The sequence below is a fragment of the Salvelinus namaycush genome, chromosome 26, assembly GCF_016432855.1.
Source record: "Salvelinus namaycush isolate Seneca chromosome 26, SaNama_1.0, whole genome shotgun sequence".
Classification (NCBI taxonomy): Eukaryota; Metazoa; Chordata; class Actinopteri; order Salmoniformes; family Salmonidae; genus Salvelinus; species Salvelinus namaycush.
In genome coordinates this window covers 3153034-3177216 of record NC_052332.1, presented here as the reverse complement: position 1 = coordinate 3177216, position 24183 = coordinate 3153034, and the positions used below count along the sequence as shown (strand labels likewise).

Sequence of the window (24183 nt, the reverse complement as noted above, 5' to 3'; positions counted from 1 at the left end):
TGACACAGAACGTAATAAGTTTTGTGTCATGGTGGTACATCGATGCAGTAAAATCGAAAACAGATAGACCCAAAACATGTACACAAAGGTGTCCCTCAAAACATCTGTCATACAATGAATCATGACATAATCCATAAAGTAGTGTCACCATGGCCTTGATGGCATAATCTCCACATTATTTTGAGGCAAATAAACCTAGAGGATAGAAACAAGATTGAATACAGAAGGCGTAAGGTAGGCGAATACACACAAAACATCACTAATCTAGTTATGGCTATAACATCAATGATAAAGTATTATCCTCCCCCCCAAAAAATCCAATGCTGAATAACCGGATAGAATGGGACCTAGAGCATCTGAAGGGTCCGTAAGACAGGTAGCTACATAACGAGGACACTAGTCAGCTGCGTCTTCGACTAGCTCTTTGGAGCGGACCTGACATGGTTGTGGAGAAGATGCTAGCTACGTCTGAGGAAGACTGCACCAATCAGTGACCGTCAAGCCCAAATTGAACCAAGAGCATTCAAGATGTGCCTATTAGGCAAGTGAACGGCCTTCATTTGGTGTTCTAATTCCACCGTGGAAGACATGAATACTAACTGAAATCCCTCGCAGTGCATCCCTCTAACTATTGGCCTGATCTTAGTGTCTAAATGGTTGTGGATTTACTCGGACCTTGTGTGTGTGCGGGATGTGCATACTTGCAAGTGTGTAATCTAAAGCAATATTTTTGGTGAACACTCACAAGACATAGGGTGTTTCTCAATATGTATACTACTTACTGTGCGCCACACTCCCCCTACTACAAAAAGTAGTAGCTATAGGTTATCCCTCCATGGTTATTTAGCCCAAGTTAGCTGGTCAGCTAAGCTAGCTATCACACACCACAATCCATGGCTACATGAGTGACTACACAGTCTGCAAGTACTCTGTCAACCCTGGGAAAGCATGCCAATATAACCTGATACTAGCTACATTACAAATAAACATCCTTCAACAACGTATCCCTGGATGTTATTTTTTGAAGTGAGAGGGCAGGAGTCGAGAGATATGCGTGCCTCACAGTAACCTCAGCCCGACTATGCCCTGTAACATTACTGCCTATTCACTTATTCTGCTGCCAATCAGCCAGGCTAATGGCAATACAGACGACACAAGATACATAAGCAAACTTATCAGCCAGCTAGTTTAACAGGCAAAACCGTTATGCAAGGTACAGTGCCTAGCTAGCTACAAATTCTTCTTGGCCCTATTGACTTAATATGGGGTTGCGATCTACGCATACTACAGTGGGTGTTGTAGGCAGCTAAACATGAAAAAAATGAACACAGTGTGTATTTATTCAGATTTCAAGATACAATATTGTAGTCAGGAAACATGGGATGTGAACGGGCAACATTTCATTCTGAAGAAGGACTTTCTCTCGCTTCAGCCCAAATAATGGCCGCCATTTTTTTTTTTTGAGTCATATTTCAGTGTATACTTTCCGTTGAAGCTGGCATGATGCATGCTTTGAAATGTGTAGAAGCGGAGTACGCATCTGAGGAGTGCCTCCGTGTTCCGGTTTCGCATACTTTGATTTGGACTCATACTCCGACTGGTGTGTGCTTCAATTTGCGTGCTCAGAGTACATTAGTATGCATATTGAGAAACACCCATAGAGTAAGCCAAATAAACACAGTGTACAAAACATTAGGAACACCTTCCTAATACTGAGTTGCACCCCCTTTTGTCCTCATGGACTCTACAAGGTGTTGAAATTGTTCCACAGAGATGCTGGTCCATGTTGACTCCAATGCTTTCCACAGTTGTATCAAGTTGGCTGGATGTTCTTTGGGTGGTGGATCATTCTTGATACACACAGGAAACTTTTGAGTGTGAAAAATCCAGCAGCGTTGCAGTTCTTGTCACACACAAATTGGTGCACCGGGCATTGACTACCATACCCCGTTCAGAGGCAATTAAATATTTTTCACCATCTAAATGGCACACATACATACACAATTCATGTCTCTATTGTCTCAAGGCTTAAAAAGCATTCTTTGACTCTGGTCTCCTCCCCTTCATCTACACTGATTGAAGTGTATTTAACAGGTTACATCAATTAGGGGTCATAGCTTTCACATGGATTCACCTGGTCAGTCTGTGTCATGGAAAGAGTAGGTGTTCCTAATGAAATGTACACTCAGGGTAGACTAATGCTGCTACTACTACTATATTTCACAATGGGTCGAAAGTGAGAAAATAAAGTCCCTTCGGAGAAGGGCAAGAGCTTAAAAAATCTGCAGCTCACTGAAAAAAAGCAAGCTGTTGAAGATCAGTGACGCACATCCTCCAAAACTCTTAGAATCAACCCTTGTGATTGATGCTGAGAAGAGAAACACATTTTACACAAGTGTGCAATGCACTGTGCAGTATAATTGATGCAACATAAAGCATTGTTACACTTATTTAACGTCAGTAACCTCTACTATTACCATAGTGGATGTGAACACAGCTCTCTTTGCAATTCAAAAGAGAATCATGCAAAAGCAGATACGTCTTTGATGAACACTTCCTGGTTGTGAGAACGTGGCTTATGAAGGGTTATTAATGGAGGGAAACAATGCAGCGCTATTTATATGGAGATAGCTAACACCCACTAGTCCCATGCTCTCGTCCTCGCCCAGCCTTTCATGAATGGACACACAGGGACAGACAAGTCATGGACGAGCTCATTTGAAAAACAAATCCAAGGAGATCCGTAGTGGCTCTCTACTGTACGTAAAGGGGAGGGCCTATCTAGGCCTGAGGCACAAGGATACTGTAGTTGCGTGTCTTATTAAAAGGGGATGGTCGTAGATATTATGCGTGGTCATAATGAGTGTCGTTACAAAGGCAATTGTTGAGTTGAGTTCATGCCCGACTACATTGCAGCAAAAGCCAGATCTTACAACGCCTAGATAGGTATTTAACATATCAGCTGATCACATCATACAGTATGATATGGCAATCTGGTACCCGACTGCACAGTTGATGACGTAGCACACAACCGTTGGTTGATTCAATGCAACGCCTGTGCATCTAGTCGACAGTTTGGTCACTTCCTAAAGCGATGGCCTTATGCCAGAGGCAATGGCTAGGAAATATCTGGACAGGTATGATTGTGACACACAACTATTGTATGCTGAATTAGCCTGTGTTCGGTGTATTATGTGTACACATCATCATACATGCACAAACACAGCACTCACATAAGACGGCTGTAAAAGCAAAGCATTAGGTCGGAACTATGGGCTAGAGTGCAGCCCAGTTGGTCAACCTTGCAGAATAAACTACGGTGGTTGCGCAACTAAACGTTTTGCGTTTATGCTGCGGGACTTAGAGGTAATTTGTGGTTTAGTGCGGTACCCTGCGGCACCACTTCATTGCTCCAGACCAGCGCAAGGGGGAGGTAGAGCACCGATTATGCTTTTGGGTCCTACTGTGTCTCTAACTGACAATGAATGGGCGACATAAACATATATAGAAACTGATAATTGTGCACAACTTCAGTTTTACTTACTAAAACTGTTTTTATTCTAAGAGAAATTTAGACTACAATTAGGGTGTGGAAATGTTAGGATTATTTTGCTCTTACTGTAGTACTGTAGCCTACTCCCGGTTATGTTGTACAGTGTCTGAGTGGGTCAGCGGTCTAAGACACTGCATCGCTGTGCAAACAGCAACTGGGAGACCCATGAGGCGACTGTGGGCTTTTGGTTTCTCTCCCTCTAAAAACAGAAATAAATGATTCTAAATAACAAACTGGCTTTATTTACAAATTAGAAACAATTTCTCACCGCATGTTCAAGAATGGCCATTTTCCTCGCTCACTTTAGTATTTGAAAACGAAATCTCCACAATATCGTTCTTTTTTTACAGAAAGCGATAATTACTAATATTATTAACAATTAATTTAGAATGATATAAAAGCCCCTTAGATATTCTCACAGACCAGATTTGTCCTTATGAAAAATGCCCCTTAAATATTAATTTATAATCCTCCAATCCTCTAAATCAGTGGTTCCTAAACTTTTTGTAGTCCCGTACCCCTTCAAACATTCAACCTCCAGCTGTGTACCCACTCTAGCACCAGAGTCAGCGCACTCTCAAATGTTGTTTTTTTGCCATCATTGTAAGCCTGCCACACACACTATACAATACATTTATTGAACATAAGAATGAGTGTGAGTTTTTGTCACAACCTGGCTCGTGGGAAGTGAAAGAGCTCTTATAGGACCAGGGCACAAATAACATAATAATCAAAAATGTTGCTCTTTATTTAGCCATCTTACATATAAAACTTTATTTGTTCATCGGAAATTGTGAATAACTAACCATAGGTTAATGAGACGGGTGTGCTTGAAAGGATGCACATAACTCTTCAATGTTGGGTTGTATTGGAGAGAGTCTCAGTTTTAAATTATTTTCCACACACAGTCTGTGCCTGTATTTAATTTTCATGCTAGTGAGGGCCGAGAATCCACTCTCACATAGGTACGTGGTTGCAAAGGGCATCAGTGTTAAGGTTAAACCTCTTGCCGCTCAGATCCCTTTAGCGGGATCATTTTCGTCTACATCCGGTGAATTGCAGAGCGCCAAATTCAAATTAAATTACAAAAAATATGTAATTTTTATGAAATCACAAGTGCAATACACCAAAACACAGCTTAACTTGTTGTTAATCCAGCCGGCGTGTCAGATTTCAAAAAGGCTTTACGGTGAAAGCAAACCATGCGATTATGTGAGGACAGCTCTCAGCAGACAAAACATTACAAACAGCTAGCAGCAAAGTAGATTGGTCACGAAAGTCAGAAAAGCAATACAATTAATCACTTACCTTTGATGATCTTCGTATGTTTGCACTCACGAGACTCCCAGTTACACAATAAATGTTTGTTTTGTTCGATAAAGATTTACTTTATATCCAAAAAACATTTTGTTCAGTAATCCACAGGCTCGTGCGGTCACGACGGGCAGACGAAAATTCCAAATAGTATCCGTAAAGTTCGTAGAAACATGTCAGACGTTTTTATAATCAATCCTCAGGTTGTTTTTACAATAAATAATTGATAATATTTCAACCGTACGGTAGCCTTTTCATACCTTAAGGGAAGTGTGAGACGGGAGCCATATGATCGGTGAAGATTCTCCCATTGCGAATGTACGGTCCCTTACTAGACGTCCGACTTCGTCTCGGAAAATCGCGGACGGCGTCGGGCCGAGGGCGGGGGGGAGCTCTTTCAGGAAGTCATCGAAGAAATCGTCTCGGACGTTCGGTCACCGTTTTATAAAAATAACAAATTTTTGACTTGGACTCTGCATTCTCGAAAATTCCCACCAGGGGGCAAATAAATCATATTGCAGGCGCACGAACACGGGGCAAACGAGCGCGGCCTTTTCTCCTAAACGGAAAATATTTCGAAGCCGAAACTCGGCGAGCGTAGGTTTGGAGTAAAGGGAAGTTGGCCCCGAACAAGATGGCGTCGAGGCCTCTGCGCTTTTTGAGTTATGGCCATTTTTCTGGGATTAAAGGTCAAAAACGCAAAGTAGGGTGCAATTTGACCGCTTCACGTCAAAGTACATAAGCATACGGTTTCAGGAAAAAAAGAACCAGCCGTTTATCTATCGTAATTTAAGAGAAATCGTACATTGTCCATTTGGTGATGTTCACGAAGAGGAATTTTTTTTTCAAAAAATTCACAGATCCAGTTGCAGTTTGTTCACACGAACATTTTTAAAGTGGGTCTCGAAGCTCTGCGAGAATTCTGTGATTTTATGTGATTTTATGAAGTAACACACACTCATTTAACCCTCTGTTAATAAGTCAGTTCTTAACATAAAGACTTAAAACTCAATATTAAATAAGAGCCTACCCCAAGGAGGGTATGTGTTCACGTTCAGCTTCCTATGTCAACTGGAAGTACCTTAAAATGGTGCATAGGGTCAGGTTTGAAGGGTAATAAAGGTCAGATCTTTTCAAAACTTCACTTGTGTGATTAGACAACCCTCATGAAGTGTAATCAGTCATTTTTCCCAACAGATGTCAAAGAAAAGCTCTCTCACACAAACACACACACACACAAAAAGGAAGGATGGAGTGAAAAAGTACGGTGCTTAAAGACACACAAAGCCTGCAATGGCATGAATATTATCTCCAGGCCGTGCCGAGTTCAACGAGATGCCCCGCTTGACCGTAGCTCGCTCGGTCTGAGCGCAGCGACCGTTACAAGAAAATGGACCCAAATGACCTTTTGACCTCATGTCAATTTTATTTGCTTTTGGGAGACAGAGAGAGAACCGTTAAGGTTAGAAGCACAATTTCACCTCAGGAATGTTCTTAAGGTCCTCCCGATCTGTGCAAACCTAACCTTGACCTTGTGGCATTAACCCTTACCAGTTAAAAGAAGGTGTTTACATCAAACAATGTACAATGACATGTTGCCCCATAGGAATACATTGACTGCACCTCTCAATTCAACCTGAAGCCTATGTGGGTTATGAATGTCTTATGAACCTGTCTTTGATGTCAGTCCATCAGGCCACCATGAGGTCTACCTGTGTCGATTCTAAGCTTCCTGGAGCAACCGGAAGTGGTTAAATCACCCTAAAAGTGTTTGCCATAGCCAACCTGCAGTTTGAGAGAAATAGTGCATTCAGCCCTATGTAAATCAGTCAATTTTTAACATACAGACTTAAAACTCAGGATTCTGTAACAGCCTACTCCAGTGATGATATGTGTTTATTTATAGCTTCCTGTGACAACCGGAAGTGCCATAACTGGTGTCAAATGGGCTGTTTCGAAGGGTTAAAAATGTCAAATCTTTCCAAAACTTCATATATGTGAATAGACAACCCTCATGAACTGTAAATCAGTCCTTCATCCCATCAGATTAAAAAAATAAAAAATACACACCGACACAGAAATGATGGAGGGACACTGAGGGGCTAAGAGGCAGACAGTGCCTGCAGTAGTTACTTTTGTTCCAACTTTTAAAGAACCGTCAGACCTAGAGTTCTGAAAATTTACAAACCTGTTCTAGACCTCAGGTCGATTGTGCACGGTGAATTATATGGCTCTAGAAGGTTCTCGGATCGATAAAAAGCATCGTGTATTTGCCATGTTTTCAATTCATTTTGACCTCAACGAAACGGACGACATTTAGAAAAGTCCCAGAGTCTCAAGACTAGGTGCGTTGAAACCGGCTCGGCCCATAGAGACAGACCCCAACGAGCCTGTTTGATTGCTCATTCAAGGACCCTGTAGCAAGGCAATGAAAAAAGTGGCATTTCAGCACCAATTAGGGTTTTGCTCGGGCACCGAATGACCTATCGAGCCGAAACTTGGGATTCGAGGTCGCTTCACATAGGGCTAAACATAATGTGTGAACTGGACCCGCAGCTAGAACATAACTACGTATTATTTGTTTTATTATGGTTTAAATAGAAGGCGCTGTGAATTTTGGGCCTGCTCTGAAATATGTTATAGTTGGCTTCTAAAGGAGTTGGAAAAAGTGAGTTTGGAGTCAGATGGTATCAGTTTGGTGTCTGAAAATATCTATTTGACTGATGGACACTGACTTGCTCGTTGACTTTTGTACATTTGCAATATGTTTCAACGGGGAGGTACCATGAGGAAAAAGCGACATGATGAAATTTCACGAAACGAGCGATGGAGAGGAACCACTATCACTGCCCGGCCATCCTGAGGTCATCAGACCGTTGACTTTTGCATTTCTAAAGTATTTAAGAGAATGTACGTTACATTTGCAATATGATTCAACATCACATCATATTGCAAATGCACGTTACATTTGCAATATGATGTGATGTTGAATCATATTGCAAATGTAACGTGCATTCTTTAAATACTTTAGAAATACAAAAGTCAACGTCCTGATGACCTCAGGATGGCCGGGCAGTGATAGTGGTTCCTCTCCAACGCTCGTTGCGTGAAATTTCATCATGTCGCTTTTTCCTCATGGTACCTCCCCGTTGAAACATATTGCAAATGTACAAAAGTCGACTAGCAAGTCAACTAGCAAGTGTCAACAAAAGTCAACTAGCAAGTGTCCATCAGTCAATTGGATATTTTCAGACACCAAACTGATACCATCTGACTCCAAACTCACTTTTTACAACTCCTTTAGAAGCCAACTATCACATATTTCAGAGCAGGCCCAAAATTCACAGCGCCTTCCATGAATGCACCAAAATAGCATTCTGAAATCACCACTAAAATGACATCGCCATATTCTCCAGGCCGTGCCGAGTTCAACGGGATGCCCCGCTTGACCGTAGCTCGCTCGGTCTGAGCGCAGCGACCGTTACAAGAGAACGGACACGAATGACCTTTTGACCTCAATGTCAATTTTATTTGCTTTTGGGAGACAGAGAGAGAACCGTTAAGGTTAGAAGCACAATTTCACCTCAGGAACAATCCTAAGGTCCTCCCGATTTGTGCAAGCCTAACCTTGACCTTGTGGCATTAACCCTTCACAGTTAAAAGAAGGCGTTTACATCAAACATTTTACAATGACATTTCGCCCCATAGGAATACATTGACTGCTCCTCTAAATTCAACCTGAAGCCTATGTGGGTTATGAATGTCTTATGAACCTGTCTTTGATGTCAGTCCATCAGGCCACCATGAGGTCTACCTGTGTCGATTCTAAGCTTCCTGGAACAACCGGAAGTGGTTAAATCACCCTAAAAGTGTTTGCCATACCCAACCTGCAGTTTGAGAGAAATAGTGCATTCAACCCTATGTAAATCAGTCAATTTTTAACATACAGACATAAAACTCAGGATTCTGTAAAAGCATACTCCAGTGATGATAAGTGTTTACTTTTAGCTTCCTGTGCAAACCGGAAGTGCCTTAATTGGTGTCAAATGGGCTGTTTCAAAGGGATAAAAATGTCAAATCTTTCCAAAACTTCATATATGTGAATAGACAACCCTCCTGAACTGTAAATCAGTCATTCATCCCATCAGATTAAAATAAAAAAAAAAACACACCCACACAGAAATGATGGAGAGACACACTGAGGGGCTAAGAGGCAGACAGTGCCTGTAGTAGTTAGTTTTGTTCCAACTTTTAAAGAACCGTCAGACCTAGAGTTCTGAAACTTTACAAACCTGTTCTAGACCTCAGGTCGATTGTGCACGGTGAGTTATGTGGCTCTAGAAGGTTCTCAGACCGATAAACAGCCTCGTGTATTTGCAATGTTTTCAATTCATTTTGAGCTCAACGAAACTGGCGACATTTAGCAGGCCACAAATGTGCATGTGTCAGCATATGGTCTGACAAGGGGTCTGAGGATCTCATCTCGGTACCTAATGGCAGTCAGGCTACCTCTGGCGAGCACATGGAGGGCTGTGCGGCCCCACAAAGAAATGCCACCCCACACCATGACTGACCCACCGCCAAACCGGTCATGCTGGAGGATGTTGCAGGCAGCAGAACGTTCTCCACGGCGTCTCCAGACTCTGTCACGTCTGTCACATGTGCTCATGTGCTCAGTGTGAACCTGCTTTCATCTGTGAAGAGCACAGGGCGCCAGTGGCGAATTTGCCAATCTTTGTGTTCTCTGGCAAATGCCAAACGTCCTGCACGGTGTTGGGCTGTAAGCACAACCCCCACCTGTGGACGTCGGGCCCTCATACCACCCTCATGGAGTCTGTTTCTGACCGTTTGAGCAGACACATGCACATTTGTGGCCTGCTGGAGGTCATTTTGCAGGGCTCTGGCAGTGCTCCTCCTTGCACAAAGGCGGAGGTAGCGGTCCTGCTGCTGGGTTGTTGCCCTCCTACGGCCTCCTCCACGTCTCCTGATGTACTGGCCTGTCTCCTGGTAGCGCCTCCATGCTCTGGACACTACGCTGACAGACACAGCAAACCTTCTTGCCACAGCTCGCATTGATGTGCCATCCTGGATGAGCTGCACTACCTGAGCCACTTGTGTGGGTTGTAGACTCCATCTCATGCTACCACTAGAGTGAAAGCACCGCCAGCATTCAAAAGTGACCAAAACATCAGCCAGGAAGCATAGGAACTGAGAAGTGGTCTGTGGTCACCACCTGCAGAACCACTCCTTTATTGGGGGTGTCTTGCTAATTGCCTATAATTTCCACCTTTTGTCTATTCCATTTGCACAACAGCATGTGAAATTTATTGTCAATCAGTGTTGCTTCCTAAGTGGACAGTTTGATTTCACAGAAGTGTGATTGACTTGGAGTTACATTGTGTTGTTTAAGTGTTCCCTTTATTTTTTTGAGCAGTGTATGTATATATATAGTTGAAGTCGGAAGTTTACATACACCTTATCCAAATACATTTAGACTCAGTTGTTCACAATTCCTGACATATAATCCTAGTACAAATTCCCTGTTTTAGGTCAGTTAGGATCACCACTTTATTTTAAGAATGTGAAATGTCAGAATAATAGTAGAGAGAATAATTTATTTCAGCTTTCATTTCTTTCATCACATTCCCAGTGGGTCAGAAGTTTACATACACTCAATTAGCTTCCCACAATAAGTTGGGTGAATTTCTCCTGAAAGAACTGGTGTAACTGAGTCAGGTTTGTAGGCCTCCTTGCTCGCACACACTTTTTCAGTTCTGCCCACAACTTTTCTATAGGATTGAGGTCAGGGCTTTGTGATGGCCACTCCAATATCTTGACTTTGTTGTCCTTAAGCCATTTTGCCACAACTTTGGAAGTATGCTTGGGGTCATTGCCCATTTGGAAGACCCATTTGCAACCAAGCTTTAACTTCCTGACTGATGTCTTGAGATTTTGCTTCAATATAGCCACATCATTTTCTTCCTTCATGATGCCATCTATTTACTGTTCTAATCCATGTACTGTTATAATCTCCACCCGGCACAGCCAGAAGAGGACTGACCACCCCTCAGAGCCTGGTTCCTCTCTAGGTCCCCCTTTTTCTAGGGAGTTTTTCCTAGCCACTGTGCTTCTACATCTGCATTGCTTGCTGTTTGGGGTTTTAGGTTGGGTTTATGTATAGCACTTTGTGACATCGGCTGATGTAAAAAGGGCTTTATAAATGCGTTTGATTGATTGATAGGACACCAATAAGAAAAAGAGACTTGTTTGGGCCGAGACACACAAGCAATGGACATTAGGCTGGTGGAAATCTGTCCTTTGGTCTGAGGAGTCCAAATTTGAGATTTTTGGTTCCAACCGCTGTGTCTTTGTGAGATGCAGAGTAGGTGAACGGATAATCTCCGCATGTGTGGTTCCCACCGTGAAGCATGGAGGTGGTGGTGTGATGGTGTGGGGGTGCTTTGATGGTGACACTGTCAGTGATCTATGTAGAATTCAAGGCACACTTAATCAGCATGGCTACCACAGCATTCTGCAGTGATACACCCTCCCATCTGGTTTGGGCTTATTGGGCCTATCATTTATTTTTCAACAGGACAATGACCCAACACCTCCAGGATGTGTAAGGGCTATTTGACCAAGAAGGAGAGTGATGAATCAGATGACCTGGCCTCAACAATCCCCCGACCTCATCCAAATTGAGATGGTTTGGGATGAGTCGAACCGCAGAGTGAAGGAAAAGCAGCCAACAAGTGCACAGCATATGTGGGAAATCCTTCAAGACTGTTGGAAAACATTCCAGGTGAAGCTGGTTGAGAGAATGCCAAGCGTGTGTAAAGCTGTTATCAAGGCAAAGGGTGCTACTTTCAAGAATCTAAAATATATTTTGATTTGTTTTGGTTACTAGATGATTCCATATGTGTTATTTCATAGCTTTGATGTGCTCATTATTATTCTACAATGTAGAACATTTTAAAATGAAGAAAAACCCTTTTCAGGTGTCAACTTTGACTGGTACTGGTACTTTATATATATTTTAGAAATCTTTTGGATAAATAGCATGCCCAAATTCAACTGCCTTCTACTCATCCCCAGAATATAAGATATGCATATTATTAGATTTGGATAGAAAACACTCTGAAGTTTCTAAAACTGTTTGAATCATGTCTGTGAGTATAACAGAACTTATGGACAAAACAGGACAAACCATTCAGATTTTTTTTTGTTTTGAGGTCACTGTCTTTTGATTTAATGAAAGTATGATTTTTATAGTATTTTATTTGAATTTGGCGCTCTGCATTTTCCCTGGCTATTGGCCAGGTGGGACGATTGCGTCCCACCTACCCCAGAGAGGTTAACAAATAATATGCGTAACAATGTTTACATACACAAAGTTGCCTGTGCCTTTAAACAGCTAGGAAAATTCCAGAAAATGATGTCATGGCTTCAGAAACTTTTGATAGGCTAATTGACATCATTGGAGTTAATTGGAAGTGTACCTGTGGATGTATTTCAAGGCCTACCTTCAAACTCAATGCCTCTTTGCTTGACATCATTTGAAAATCAAAAGAAAATCAGCCAAGATCTCAGAAAACAAATTGTAGACCACCACAAGTCTGGTTCATCTTTGGGAGCAATTTCCAAACGCCTGAAGGTACCACATTCATCTGTACAAACAATAGTACGCACGTATAAACACCATGGACCACGCAGCCGTCATACCGCTCAGGAAGGAGATGTGTTCTGTCTCCTAGAGATGAACGTACTTTGGTACGAAATGTGCAAAACAATCCCAGAACAACAGCAATAAACCTTGTGAAGATGCTGGAGGAAACAGGTACAAAAGTATCTATATCCACAGTAAAACGAGTCCTGCATCGAGCGGCCTTTCAGACATAACCTGAAAGGCCGCTCGGCGAGGAAGAAGACACTGCTCCAAAACCACCATAAAAAAGCCAGACCACGTTTTGCAATTACACATGGGGAGAAATATCGTACTTTTTGGAGAAATGCCCTCAGGTCTGATCAAACAAAAATATAACTGTTTGGCCATAATGACCATGGTTATGTTTGGAGGAAAAAAGGGGAGGCTTGCAAGCTGAAGATCACCATCCCAACCGTGAAGCACGGGGGTGGCAGCATCATGTTGTGGGGGTGCTTTGCTACAGGAGGGACTGGTGCACTTAGCAAAATAGATGGCATCATGAGGTAGGAAAATTATGTGGATATATTGAAGCAACATCTCAAGAGATCAGTCAGGAAGTTAAAGCTTGGTCGCAAATGGGTCTTCCAAATGGACAATGACTCCAAGCATACTTCCAAAGTTGTGGCAAAATGGCTTAAGGACAACAAAGTCAAGGTATTGGAGTGGCCATCAGAAAGTCCTGACCTCATCCTATAGAAAATTGGTGGGCAGAACTGAAGAAGCGTGTGTGAGCAAGGAGGCCTACAAACCTGACTCAGTTACACCAGCCCTGTCAGGAGGAATGGGCCAAAATTCAACCTACTTATTGTGGAAGCTTGTGGAAGGCTACTTGAAACGTTTGACCCAAGTTAAACAATTTAAAGGCAATGTTACCAAATACTAATTGAGTGTATGCAAACTTCTGACCCACTGGGAATGTGATGAAAGAAATAAAAGCTGAAATAAATCATTCTCTCTACTATTATTCTGAGATTTCATATTATTAAAATAAAGTGGTGATCCTAACTGACCTAAGACAGGGAATTTTTACTAGGATTAAATGTCAGGAATTGTACCGAAAAACTGAGTTTAAATGTATTTGGCTAAGGTGTATGTAAACTTCCGACTTCAACTGTATGTAAATAAGCTTTTGTTTTAATTTCTTTATAAATTTGCAAAAATTTCTGCAATTTTTTTTTTTCAATTTGTCATTATGGGATATTGTGTGAGGGAAAGAAAATAATTGCATCAATTTTAGAATAAGGCAGTAACGTAATAACATAACAAAGGGAAAGGGTATGAAAGTGGCAAGTGCACCGAATACAACAGGTGTAGACCTCACAGTGAAATGCTTACTTACAGGCTCTAACCAACAGTGCAAAAAAGCTATTAGGTGAACAATAGGTAAGTAAAGAAATAAAAACAACAGTAAAAAGACAGTGAAAAATAACAGTAGCGAGGCTACATACAGGCACCGGTTAGTCGGGCTGATTAAAGTAGTATGTACATGTAGATATGATTAAAGTGACTATGCATATATGATAAACAGAGAGTAGCAGTAACGTAAAAGAGGGGTTGACGGGTGGTGGGTGGCGGGACACAATGCAGATAGCCCAGTTAGCCAATGTGCGGGGGCACTGGTAGGTCGGGCCAATTGAGGTAGTATGTACATGAATGTATAGTTAAAGTGGCTATGCATATATGATAAACAGAGAGTTAAAGAGGGGTTGGGGGGGGCACACAATGCAAATAGTCCGGGTAGCCATTTGATTACCTTTTCAGGAGTCTTATGGCTTGGGGGTAAAAACTGTTGAGAAGCCTTTTTGTCCTAGACTTGACACTCCAGTACCGCTTGCCATGCGGTAGTAGAGAGAACAGTCTATGACTGGGGTGGCTGGGGTCTTTGACAATTTTTAGGGCCTTCCTCTGACACCACTAGGTGTAGAGGTCCTGGATGGCAGGCAGCTTAGTCCCAGTGATGTACTGGGCCGTACGCACTAAACTCTGTAGTGCCTTGCGGACGGAGGCCGAGCAATTGCCGTACCAGGCAGTGATGCAACCAGTCAGGATGCTCTCGATGTTGCAGCTGTAGAACCTTTTGAGGATCTGAGGACCCATGCCAAAATCTTTTTCTTTTCCTGAGGGGGAATAGGCTTTGTCGTGCCCTCTTCACGACTGTCTTGGTGTGTTTGAACCATTCTAGTTTGTTGGCCCCGTCGATGAGAATGAGGGAGCGCTCGGTCCTCCTTTTCCTGTAGTCCACAATCATCTCCTTAGAATTGGTTATGTTGAGGGATAGGTTGTTATTCTGGCACCACCCAGCCAGGTCTCTGACCTCCTCCCTGTAGGCTGTCTCGTCATTGTTGGTGATCAGGCCTACCACTGTTGTGTCGTCTGCACACTTAATGATGGTGTTGAAGTCGTGCCTGGCCATGCAGTCGTGGGTGAACAGGGAGTACAGGAGGGGACTGAGCACGCACCCCTGGGGGGCTCCAGTGTTGAGGATCATCGTGGCAGATGTGTTGCTACCTACTATCACCACCTGGGGGCAGCCTGTCAGGAAGTCCAGGATCCAGTTGCAGAGGGAGGTGTTTAGTCCCAGGATCCTTAGCTTAGTGATGAGCTTTGAGGGTACTACGGTGTTGAACGCTGAGCTGTAGTCAATGAATAGCATTCTCACGTAGGTGTTCCTTTTGTCCAGGTGGGAAAGGGCAGTGTGGAGTGCAATGGAGATTGCATCATCTGTGGATCTGTTTGAGCGGTATGCACATTGGAGTGGGTCTAGGGTTTCTGGGATAATGATGTTGATGTGTGCCATTACCAGCCTTTCAAAGCACTTCATGGCTACGGACGTGAGTGCTACGGGTCTGTAGTAATTTAGGCAGGTTGCCTTCGTGTTCTTGGGCACAGGGACTATGGTGGTCTGCTTGAAACATGTTGGTATTACAGACTCAATCAGGGACATGTTGATAATGTCAGTGAAGACACCTGCCAGTTGGTCAGCACATGCCCAGAGCACACGTCCTGGTAATCCGTCTGGCCCCGCAGCCTTGTGTATGTTGACCTGTTTAAAGGTCTTACTCACGTCGGCTATTGAGAGCGTGATCACACAGTTGTCCGGACAGCTGATGCTCTCATGCATGTTTCAGTGTTGCTTGCCTCGAAGCGAGCATAGAAGTGATTTAGCTCGTCTGGTAGTCTTGTGTCACTGGGCAGCTCGCGGCTGTGCTTCCCTTTGTACTCTGTAATAGTTTGCAACCCCTGCCACATAAGACGAGCGACGGAGCTGGTGTAGTACGATTTAATTTTCCTGTTTGATGGTTCGTCGCAGGGCATAGTAGGATTTCTTATAAGCTTCCGGGTTAGAGTCCCACACCTTGAAAGCGGAAGCGCTAGCCTTTAGCTCAGTGCGGATGTTGCCTGTAATCCATGGCTTCCTCGATGCACTTATTGATAAAGCCAGTGACTGATGTGGTGTACTCCTCAATGCCATCGGAAGAATCCCTGAACATGTTCCAGTCTGTGATAGCAAAACAGTCCTGTAGTTTAGCATCTGCTTCGTCTGACCACTTTTTTAGAGACCGAGTCACTGGTGCTTCCTTCTTTAATTTTTGCTTGTAAGCAGGAATCAGGAGGATAGAATTGTGGTCGGATTTATCAAATGGAGGGCGAGGGAGAGCTTTGAACGCGTCTCTGTGTGTGGAGTACAGGTGATATAGAATTTTTTTCCCTCTGGTTGCACATTTAACATGTTGATAGAAATTAGGTAGAACTAAATGCACTGTTTGTGTGATGACTTGGTCGGGTTTAGTAAAGAGCGTTCTTGGCAAAGACACTCCCCAGTTACTCATTCTTACTTAACTGCAATACAGCTGAACTCATGAACTCTATTATGTGATGTGATGCAGGTAACAGTGACTAATCCCATTCCGTACAAATTTGTGCAACCGCGACATTCAAACGAGGCTGCGATGAAAACTAATGGGACTGTAGCGACTGTGTTGACTTCAACATCGGGGGTGTGAACTACGTTTCTATTCAAGCGTTGATTGACATGGTAATGGCTCGATAGTATTGGAGAAAAGTTGAAAAAACTGACCCCCTCCGACGTTGTACGTTAAATTGTGACGTGTCATGACGTAACTTACAGCACACATAAAGCAACTAATTCTGTCTTACAGCCTCTCTCCACCAGGTGTAGCGCATCAATCACCATTTAAAAACAAGAAAGGGACAGGGTAAGGGGGGATACTAGTCATTTTTTTGCATCATCACTGAAAGCTATCATGACCCTCAAAAGCCTCTGTTTACATCTGAAGATCACATTAGCACCGCCATAAAAACCCAATTCAAATTCGACACAAACCTTCAAATAGGTATGTAATGACACATTATTTAAACTCTTTATAGTGTTTTATTTACATTTTAGAGGTGATAAGGTGATAAGGCCGAGTGAAAAAAAGCCGTTTCCCCATGTAAGGGTGCGTGCTGGTGGCAGGGAAGTCAGGCGCAGGAGATTGAACTTGGTATAAAATGGAGCAGTTTAATAAGTGCTCAAAAACTCAGAAAACCAAAATATACAAGTGGGTACAAAACCCGTCGCACACCAGAACATATCTTGCACATAGCTTACAAACAAACAATCACCGACAAGGACAATGAGGGGGAACCAGGTGTGATACAAGACAAGACAAAACCAAAGGAAAATGAAAAGGGGATCAGCGATGGCTCGAAGGTCGGCGACTTCGACCGCCGAACGCCGCCCGAACAAGGAGAGGGACCAACTTCGGCGGAAGTCGTTACACCCCACATGACATCTCTCCTTCTCACAATCACGCAATAGGTTTCGCTTCCCCACCATTTTTAAAAAGACCCGACTGAGCTCATTGCCTTCTTGAATCATGCAGAGATGGGCATCATGAAGGCCTCGTCATTGATTTTGTTGGAAAGTGGAGAAATTGTGCTTTACACTGATATTGATATTACAGTTGATCTGGAAGTATTACGGTTTTTGGGCGCTAAAATAAGGTAAATTGTACGGACCAGCGCGATGTACAAAAGTGAGTTAGTTCATGCTAGGTGAGTCAAGTTGGAATCCAAATGAGAAAAAGGGCACTATATCAGCACAGAGGTGTATGTTATGGTATGGTTTCTAATAAAGTAGTATAATCAAACTGTGACCTTATGTGATGAATGCAATCACATTAAGGAATATTTCAACTGCCTGCTAAGAGAGAGAGACAGACAGACGCACACGCATACACACAGTCTTGTCTCCTGTCTCTCTCTCTCTCTGGCCCCTGTTGCTGCTCTCACCCAGAGCACAGGGCCGGGATTGAATTGATGTCAGGGTTTGCAGGTCTGCAGCAGGGGTGGGGTGTGTGTGTGGCACGTGTCTAGACCTGTCTGTCTGTGCACAGTGTGTGTGTGTGCTTTCATCAGTATGCAGCTGGGCAGAGCGATGCAGGTTAGTCAGGCGCTTGCTCAGTGCAGCTAGAAAAACAAACACAAGAAAACAAAGGGAGAGGGAAAAGGTGTGAAAGGAAGGGTGAAAGAGAGAGAATTGCATTTAACACAGTCACATTTCACATTCGGAGGATTTAAATTCTATGTGGACTCGAGTTGAAGGTCATTTCAACCATTTAGATCAGGCAAAAACAAAAACTACTCACTCACACTCAAAACATGCAGATGTGAAAGCTTGAAGGAAAAATGCTTCTATTTACAATTAGAATTGAGACAAGCCCATTTTGACCATCCCTGTCTCCAAAACAGTCATTTCACTCATACCACATGTCATGACCATGAAAACAAAACAACTGCCATAAACTATATTAAGCTGAACATCTCAATGTAGCAGATATAGTGTATTGAGGAGAATGTCATTAAACAGACTGGGAGACTTGGTCTAGGGGGTTTAGAGACGAGGCTTGAATGGGAGTCAGAGTTACCATGACATGCAGGAAGAATGGTAGTCGGTGTCCAGGGATTTGAACGGACAATGGTGCTTTCAGGATTAGGGGGTGTTTCTGTATAAAGAAGCCAGTGTTTAGGCTGAAATCCCTGTTTATCGACAAGTGGGACTGATTGTGGTCCATGAGGATTAGATAACTGAAACACACGTTTGGGAGGTTTTGGGGATGATGACTTGTACATGGAGAGAGAGAACAAAGAGATATGGGAAGAAAACGTAACAATAAACCCTACCACTAACTGTTGATGACAGAATTCTTACAGAGGTTGAATGGTATATTTAAGGAAGGTCATGGGACTATTTGGCTCTGTGTGGCCGAATTGATAAGAGCCTGGCGCTAGCAAGGTCATGGGTTCAATGCTCGTGGAGATCACATACACATACAAAAATGTCTGAACTCACTGAAATGTATGTCACTTTGCATAAAAGTGTCTGCTAAATGGACATGTATATCATAGTATTATTAGCTGATAGCATCTATTATTATAGTATTATTAGCTGATGGTAATAAGAAGGGATACTAAATACAATGTTAACACTTTACTTAGAGTTGTGATGTAGGCTAGGCTACCTTGAGAGTGTGTGTCACGTTCATGACCTGTTTTCCTTTGTCATCTATTTGTTTTAGTTGGTCAGGGCGTGAGTTGGGTGGGTTGGTCTAGGTTTGATTTTCTATGTTGGGATTTTGTGTTCGGCCTGGTATGATTCTCAATCAGAGACAGCTGTTAATCGTTGTCCCTGATTGAGAATCATACTAAGGCAGCCTGGGTTTCACTTGTGTTTTGTGGGTGTTTGTTCCTGTGGAGGTTTTGTTGCCACACAGGACGGTTTCGGTTTTGTCACGTTGGTTGTTTTTGTATTTTGAAGTGTTTTGTTGATTTTCATTAAAAGAATGAACACTAACCACTCTGCGTTTTGGTCCCCACCTTCTGTCAGCGAGGACAGCCGTGACAGTGTGTGTTTCTTGTATGCTTGGAAAGTCAAAAAGTCAAAAAGTAAACAAACATTGAGATTTGCAGTGGCTAATGAATGTTAATGGGTAAATGGGTCGTTCCACGAAATTAGTGCCTTTCCAGCTAACAACAAACGTTCCCACACTTTAGAGAAATGTCCCATAAGAGTCTCATTAGGTCGTGAACTAACGTTTTCAGAGGAATGTTCTCGTGATGTGCAAGGAATGTTTCCAAGAGACCATTCCCTTAATGTCAAATAACACTTTTCCCAGAATGTTGTTACAATGTTCTCAGAATTTAAGATATGAATGTTGGAGACACATTTCATGGGAACATTTGAAGAGCATTCATGTTTTCTGTGGGTTTGGAGAATATTCGATCAACAACCCACCAAACATACACAGGACATGGTTGCCATGTTCTCAGAATATAAGATATTATTGTTCTAGACACGTTATATATGAACACGGCAAGAACATGAATGTGTTCAGTTTTCTGTGTGTTAGGAGAATATTCCATAAACGTCCCACCAAACATACACAGGTTGCCATGTCCTCAGAACATATGAATGTTTTGGAAACGTTTCATGGGAAGAAAACTTCATTACACATCACATCTTGTTATTGGCCATGATTGGTGAACCTCTGATCCATTCACAGCTCCTTTTCTGTTGGGAATGTTATGGATAATCACACACACAGCGCATTAAACATGATTGTGCATGATCATTTATACAGTCATTATTATTCAACATGTCCTCACCTGGGATTTGAACTCACAACATCTTGGTTCACAGTATTCTGATTTTCCTGCTACACCACCATGTGCGTGTTAGGTTTCAGTTAATCTGACTATTCTCATGATTGATTTTATTTACTTATTTCAACAATTGAAGGGCTTTCTGTATTGTCTAATGTTGGTGGGACACATTACCCTGTTTTAATGATACCCCTGAATCACTATGATCAATAGATGTTTTTCTTGAGTGTACTTTTAACTTTTTATGGCTGCAGGGGCAGTATTGAGTAACCAGATAAAAGGTGCCCATTTCAAACGGCCTCGTACTCAATTCTTGCTCGTACAATATGCATATTATTATTACTATTGGATAGAAAACACTCTCTAGTTTCTAAAACCGTTTGAATTATATCTGTGAGTCAAACAGAACTCATTTGGCACAAACTTCCTGACCAGGAAGTGGAAAGTCTGAAATCGATGCTCTGTTCTACTTCCTGCCTATACATGGGCATGATACGTAAGAGTATACGTGCACTTCATAGACCTTCCCCTGGATGTCAAGAGGCTGTGAGAGAAGAAATTTCGTGTTTATCTTGGTCTGAATTGGAATACAAGCTCTTTGTATGACGTGTCCCTCATTTCCGGTACTCTTGGGAGCGCGAGGTGGACAGTGGGATTGCCTTCTGTTTAGCTGCCGTTATGGACGACTACTATCTCCGGCTCTGATTTTATTTGATACATGTGACCATATCATCGTAAAGTATGTTTTTTCAATATAGTTTAATCAGATTATTGAAATTTTTTCGGGAGTTTTGCCGTGTTCCGTTCTCTGACTTTGTTGACGATGGAGAGATCCGTGCCACTTGGCTAGTGCACGTGCTAAATGAAGAGGGAAAGTTGCCGTTCTAAATCCAAACAACGACTGTTCTGGACAAAGGACACCTTGTCCAACATTCTGATGGAAGATCAGCAAAAGTAAGAAACATTTTATGATGCTATTTCATATATCTGTCGTAGATGTGAACTAGTCGTCGGCGCCCAAGTGTTTCTGGCTATTGTGCTAAGCTAATATAACGCTACATTTTGTTTTCGCTGTAAAACACTTAATAAATCGGAAATATTGGCTGGAATCACAAGATGCCTGTCTTTCATTTGCTGTACACTATGTATTTTTCAGAAATGTTTTATGATGAGTAATTAGGTATTTGACGTTGGTGTCTAAGTTTTATGGCTGCTTTCGGTGCAATTTCTGATTGTAGCTGCAATGTAAACTATGATTTATACCTGAAATATGCACATTTTTCTAACAAAACATATGCTATACAATAAATATGTTATCAGACTGTCATCTGATGAAGTTGTTTCTTGGTTAGTGGCTATTTATATCTTTATTTGGTCGAATTTGTGATAGCTACTGATGGAGTAAAAAACTGGTGGAGTAAAAAAAGTGGTGTCTTTTGCTAACGTGGTTAGCTAATAGATTTACATATTGTGTCTTCCCTGTAAAACATTTTAAAAATCGGACATGTTGGCTGGATTCACAAGATGTGTACCTTTCATATGCTGTATTGGACTTGTTAATGTGTGAAAGTTAAATATTTAAAAAATATATATTTTGAATTTCGCCCCCTGCACTTGAGCTGGCTGTTGTCATAAGTGTACCGACGTCGGGCTTGCAGCCATAAGAAGTTAACAGAGCTGAGATGAACTTCAAAGTGCATTCACCCTATTGCTTACAGCCTTACACCTATCAAGTTGTTTCAGATCTACATAAGTGCCTAGGGAGGAGGGGGTAGGGTTTCTTCTGAACAGGGCCTAACTATAGTGGCCCAATAAGCACATGTTGTAGTGATATCCTTTATTGGGCCAGTGGATAGGGTGCTGGTCGCATGGGTTTGAGACTTGCTAGGGGACTCATCCTACTCTCACATTCTTAGCAATATATGGTAATGTCATTATTGACGACTTGCATTTATCAGACGTTTCTATTGTTCATACGGAAACTTCGATGGAACACTTGGAAATATTATTTATGCATCTTTGTTTATTATTATAATGTGTATTGATTTTTCCTCTTTCATGCACTTCTGGACCTTTGGCTACCAGCTTTGTGCCTTTGTGCATGATCTCCAGGTGCCTTTTCAGGTTTGATGTGGTGTTTATGGACGAAGAGTTCAATGCTGCCCCTGCAGAGTTTGCATTTGACTGAAATGTTGTTCTCTTTCTCCTCGATTAATTCGAAATAACGGGAGCATTTTGTGAGAGAAAAATGACAAGAGTATATTATAATACTGTTGTTGCATCAAATGGTTGTTTTATGGAATAGAATAGGGTTCTTAGAACACTCTCATCTGTGTGTGTTCTTCTGAGTTGGACCTCTAGGGCTTAATGCTGACAGTGGATTTACGATGCCTTGGTGATAAAACCTAAAGACCGCATTCCATAGCATGAGTTGGTGTTTGTGTACTGGGAGGTACCAGGGTGGATATGGCTTATTATTAATTATTAATTGATTTCATACAAATCCTAACCTTGTGACCCATTCCACACATCTGTTGTTTGTCATGTAGACTAAGGGGGTGTATCTTTGCTATAAAAGATCTTTGTATACTTTGTTTCGGGGCTCTCAACGAATCATCTAAAAGTTGGTTTGTCGACCAGCCATCGTTAAAAAGATAATCCCTTATTATTATTAAAAGGCGCAAGATCTGGTTTTACATCAATGGATGTTTGACTGCTATGATTGTGAATAAATCATTTTGCTCATTTTGCTGAAAATCTCTGTGGTGAAACACTTGGACTTGCAAGGCTATTTTCTGGTAATTGTGTCATTTTTATGTGCCGATGTGTTGCGGAATTTCTTTGAGTCTTTGACTCAAATCTGGATTTCTGATTGTAATTGAACTATGGATATGAATTGTGTATATGCTTGTCAACAACAGCGAGTGTTTGTTTTATTAACTGTTGTCTACCTATATCTAATGCATTCTAGCAATAGCAGATAGGTATGGCGATAGAGGTGTAACCATGATCATGATTAATAACTAAACATGGGTATTAATTATTGCATGATAAACTAGGCTATAATCAAAGTTCTGGGTAGTAAATGGCTGTAGTATTGTGCCCACTGAAATGTGTATTTTTCTTAAGAATTGGCTGCTGTATTTTATACTTTTGGCTCATTACAGGTTAATCTTAAAATAATAGATGTTAAATAAGTGTGAAGCAGAGGTTGGTACTAGAAATATAGAGTTGTATTGTTTGGGTAGACTGAAATTAAAACAATGCCTTCTAGTAATGGAAATGGAAATATGTTATTAGTTATTAGTGGTTTTTGTATAGATTCTAATAATGCCATGCTTAATTCCGCGGGTGAAAGCGAGTCATGCTCACTGGGTTATATCAGGCTGTAAGGGACGCAGCAGAGGTCTGAATAGTTTAATAGGGAATGTTCTTTAACAGTTTCTGATTACTGTTGCTCGTTTTTTTTGTTGAGGTAACCCCAGTGAATTTGAGTAGGAAGTTAATGTATTCTAAAATTATAATCTGTTTCCATTACGTGGAACAGTGTCAGGTAATTAAAGTAGATTGAAATAAGTATTGAATATTAAGCTGATAAGCACCAACTTTTTGAAGTTTCTAGATTTGTTAAACAACAGGTTTTATTTTTACAAAATTAATGCAACAGGTTGTAATGATTAGATTACCGGAAAGGGGATATGGGTTTGTTTATTTTAGAAGGTGTCGATTCCACTTAATGGAACACTGTATTATCTGTGTCTTGAGTAGGATTCTTGCTTCCAGGACTGATGTAAGTCCAATACAGTAGGCATGTTAATTAAGTGAGACATAGGAGACCACATCTCAAACAACTTTTTATTAGATGCCTGGGATCAGACATCACAGATTTCTTAAGCTGAGAAATTGACTACATTTGCGACATAAAAAAGTATTACATTTCGAGGGG

At 41.8% G+C, this 24183-nt stretch overlaps 1 protein-coding gene across 1 annotated transcript in view; it reads right to left on the bottom strand.

Annotated features, from left to right (window-relative positions):
- Nucleotides 1-24183, bottom strand: part of LOC120021519 (cAMP-specific 3',5'-cyclic phosphodiesterase 4D-like) — a 75250-nt gene that overhangs the window by 14695 nt on the left and 36372 nt on the right. The window lies entirely within an intron of this gene.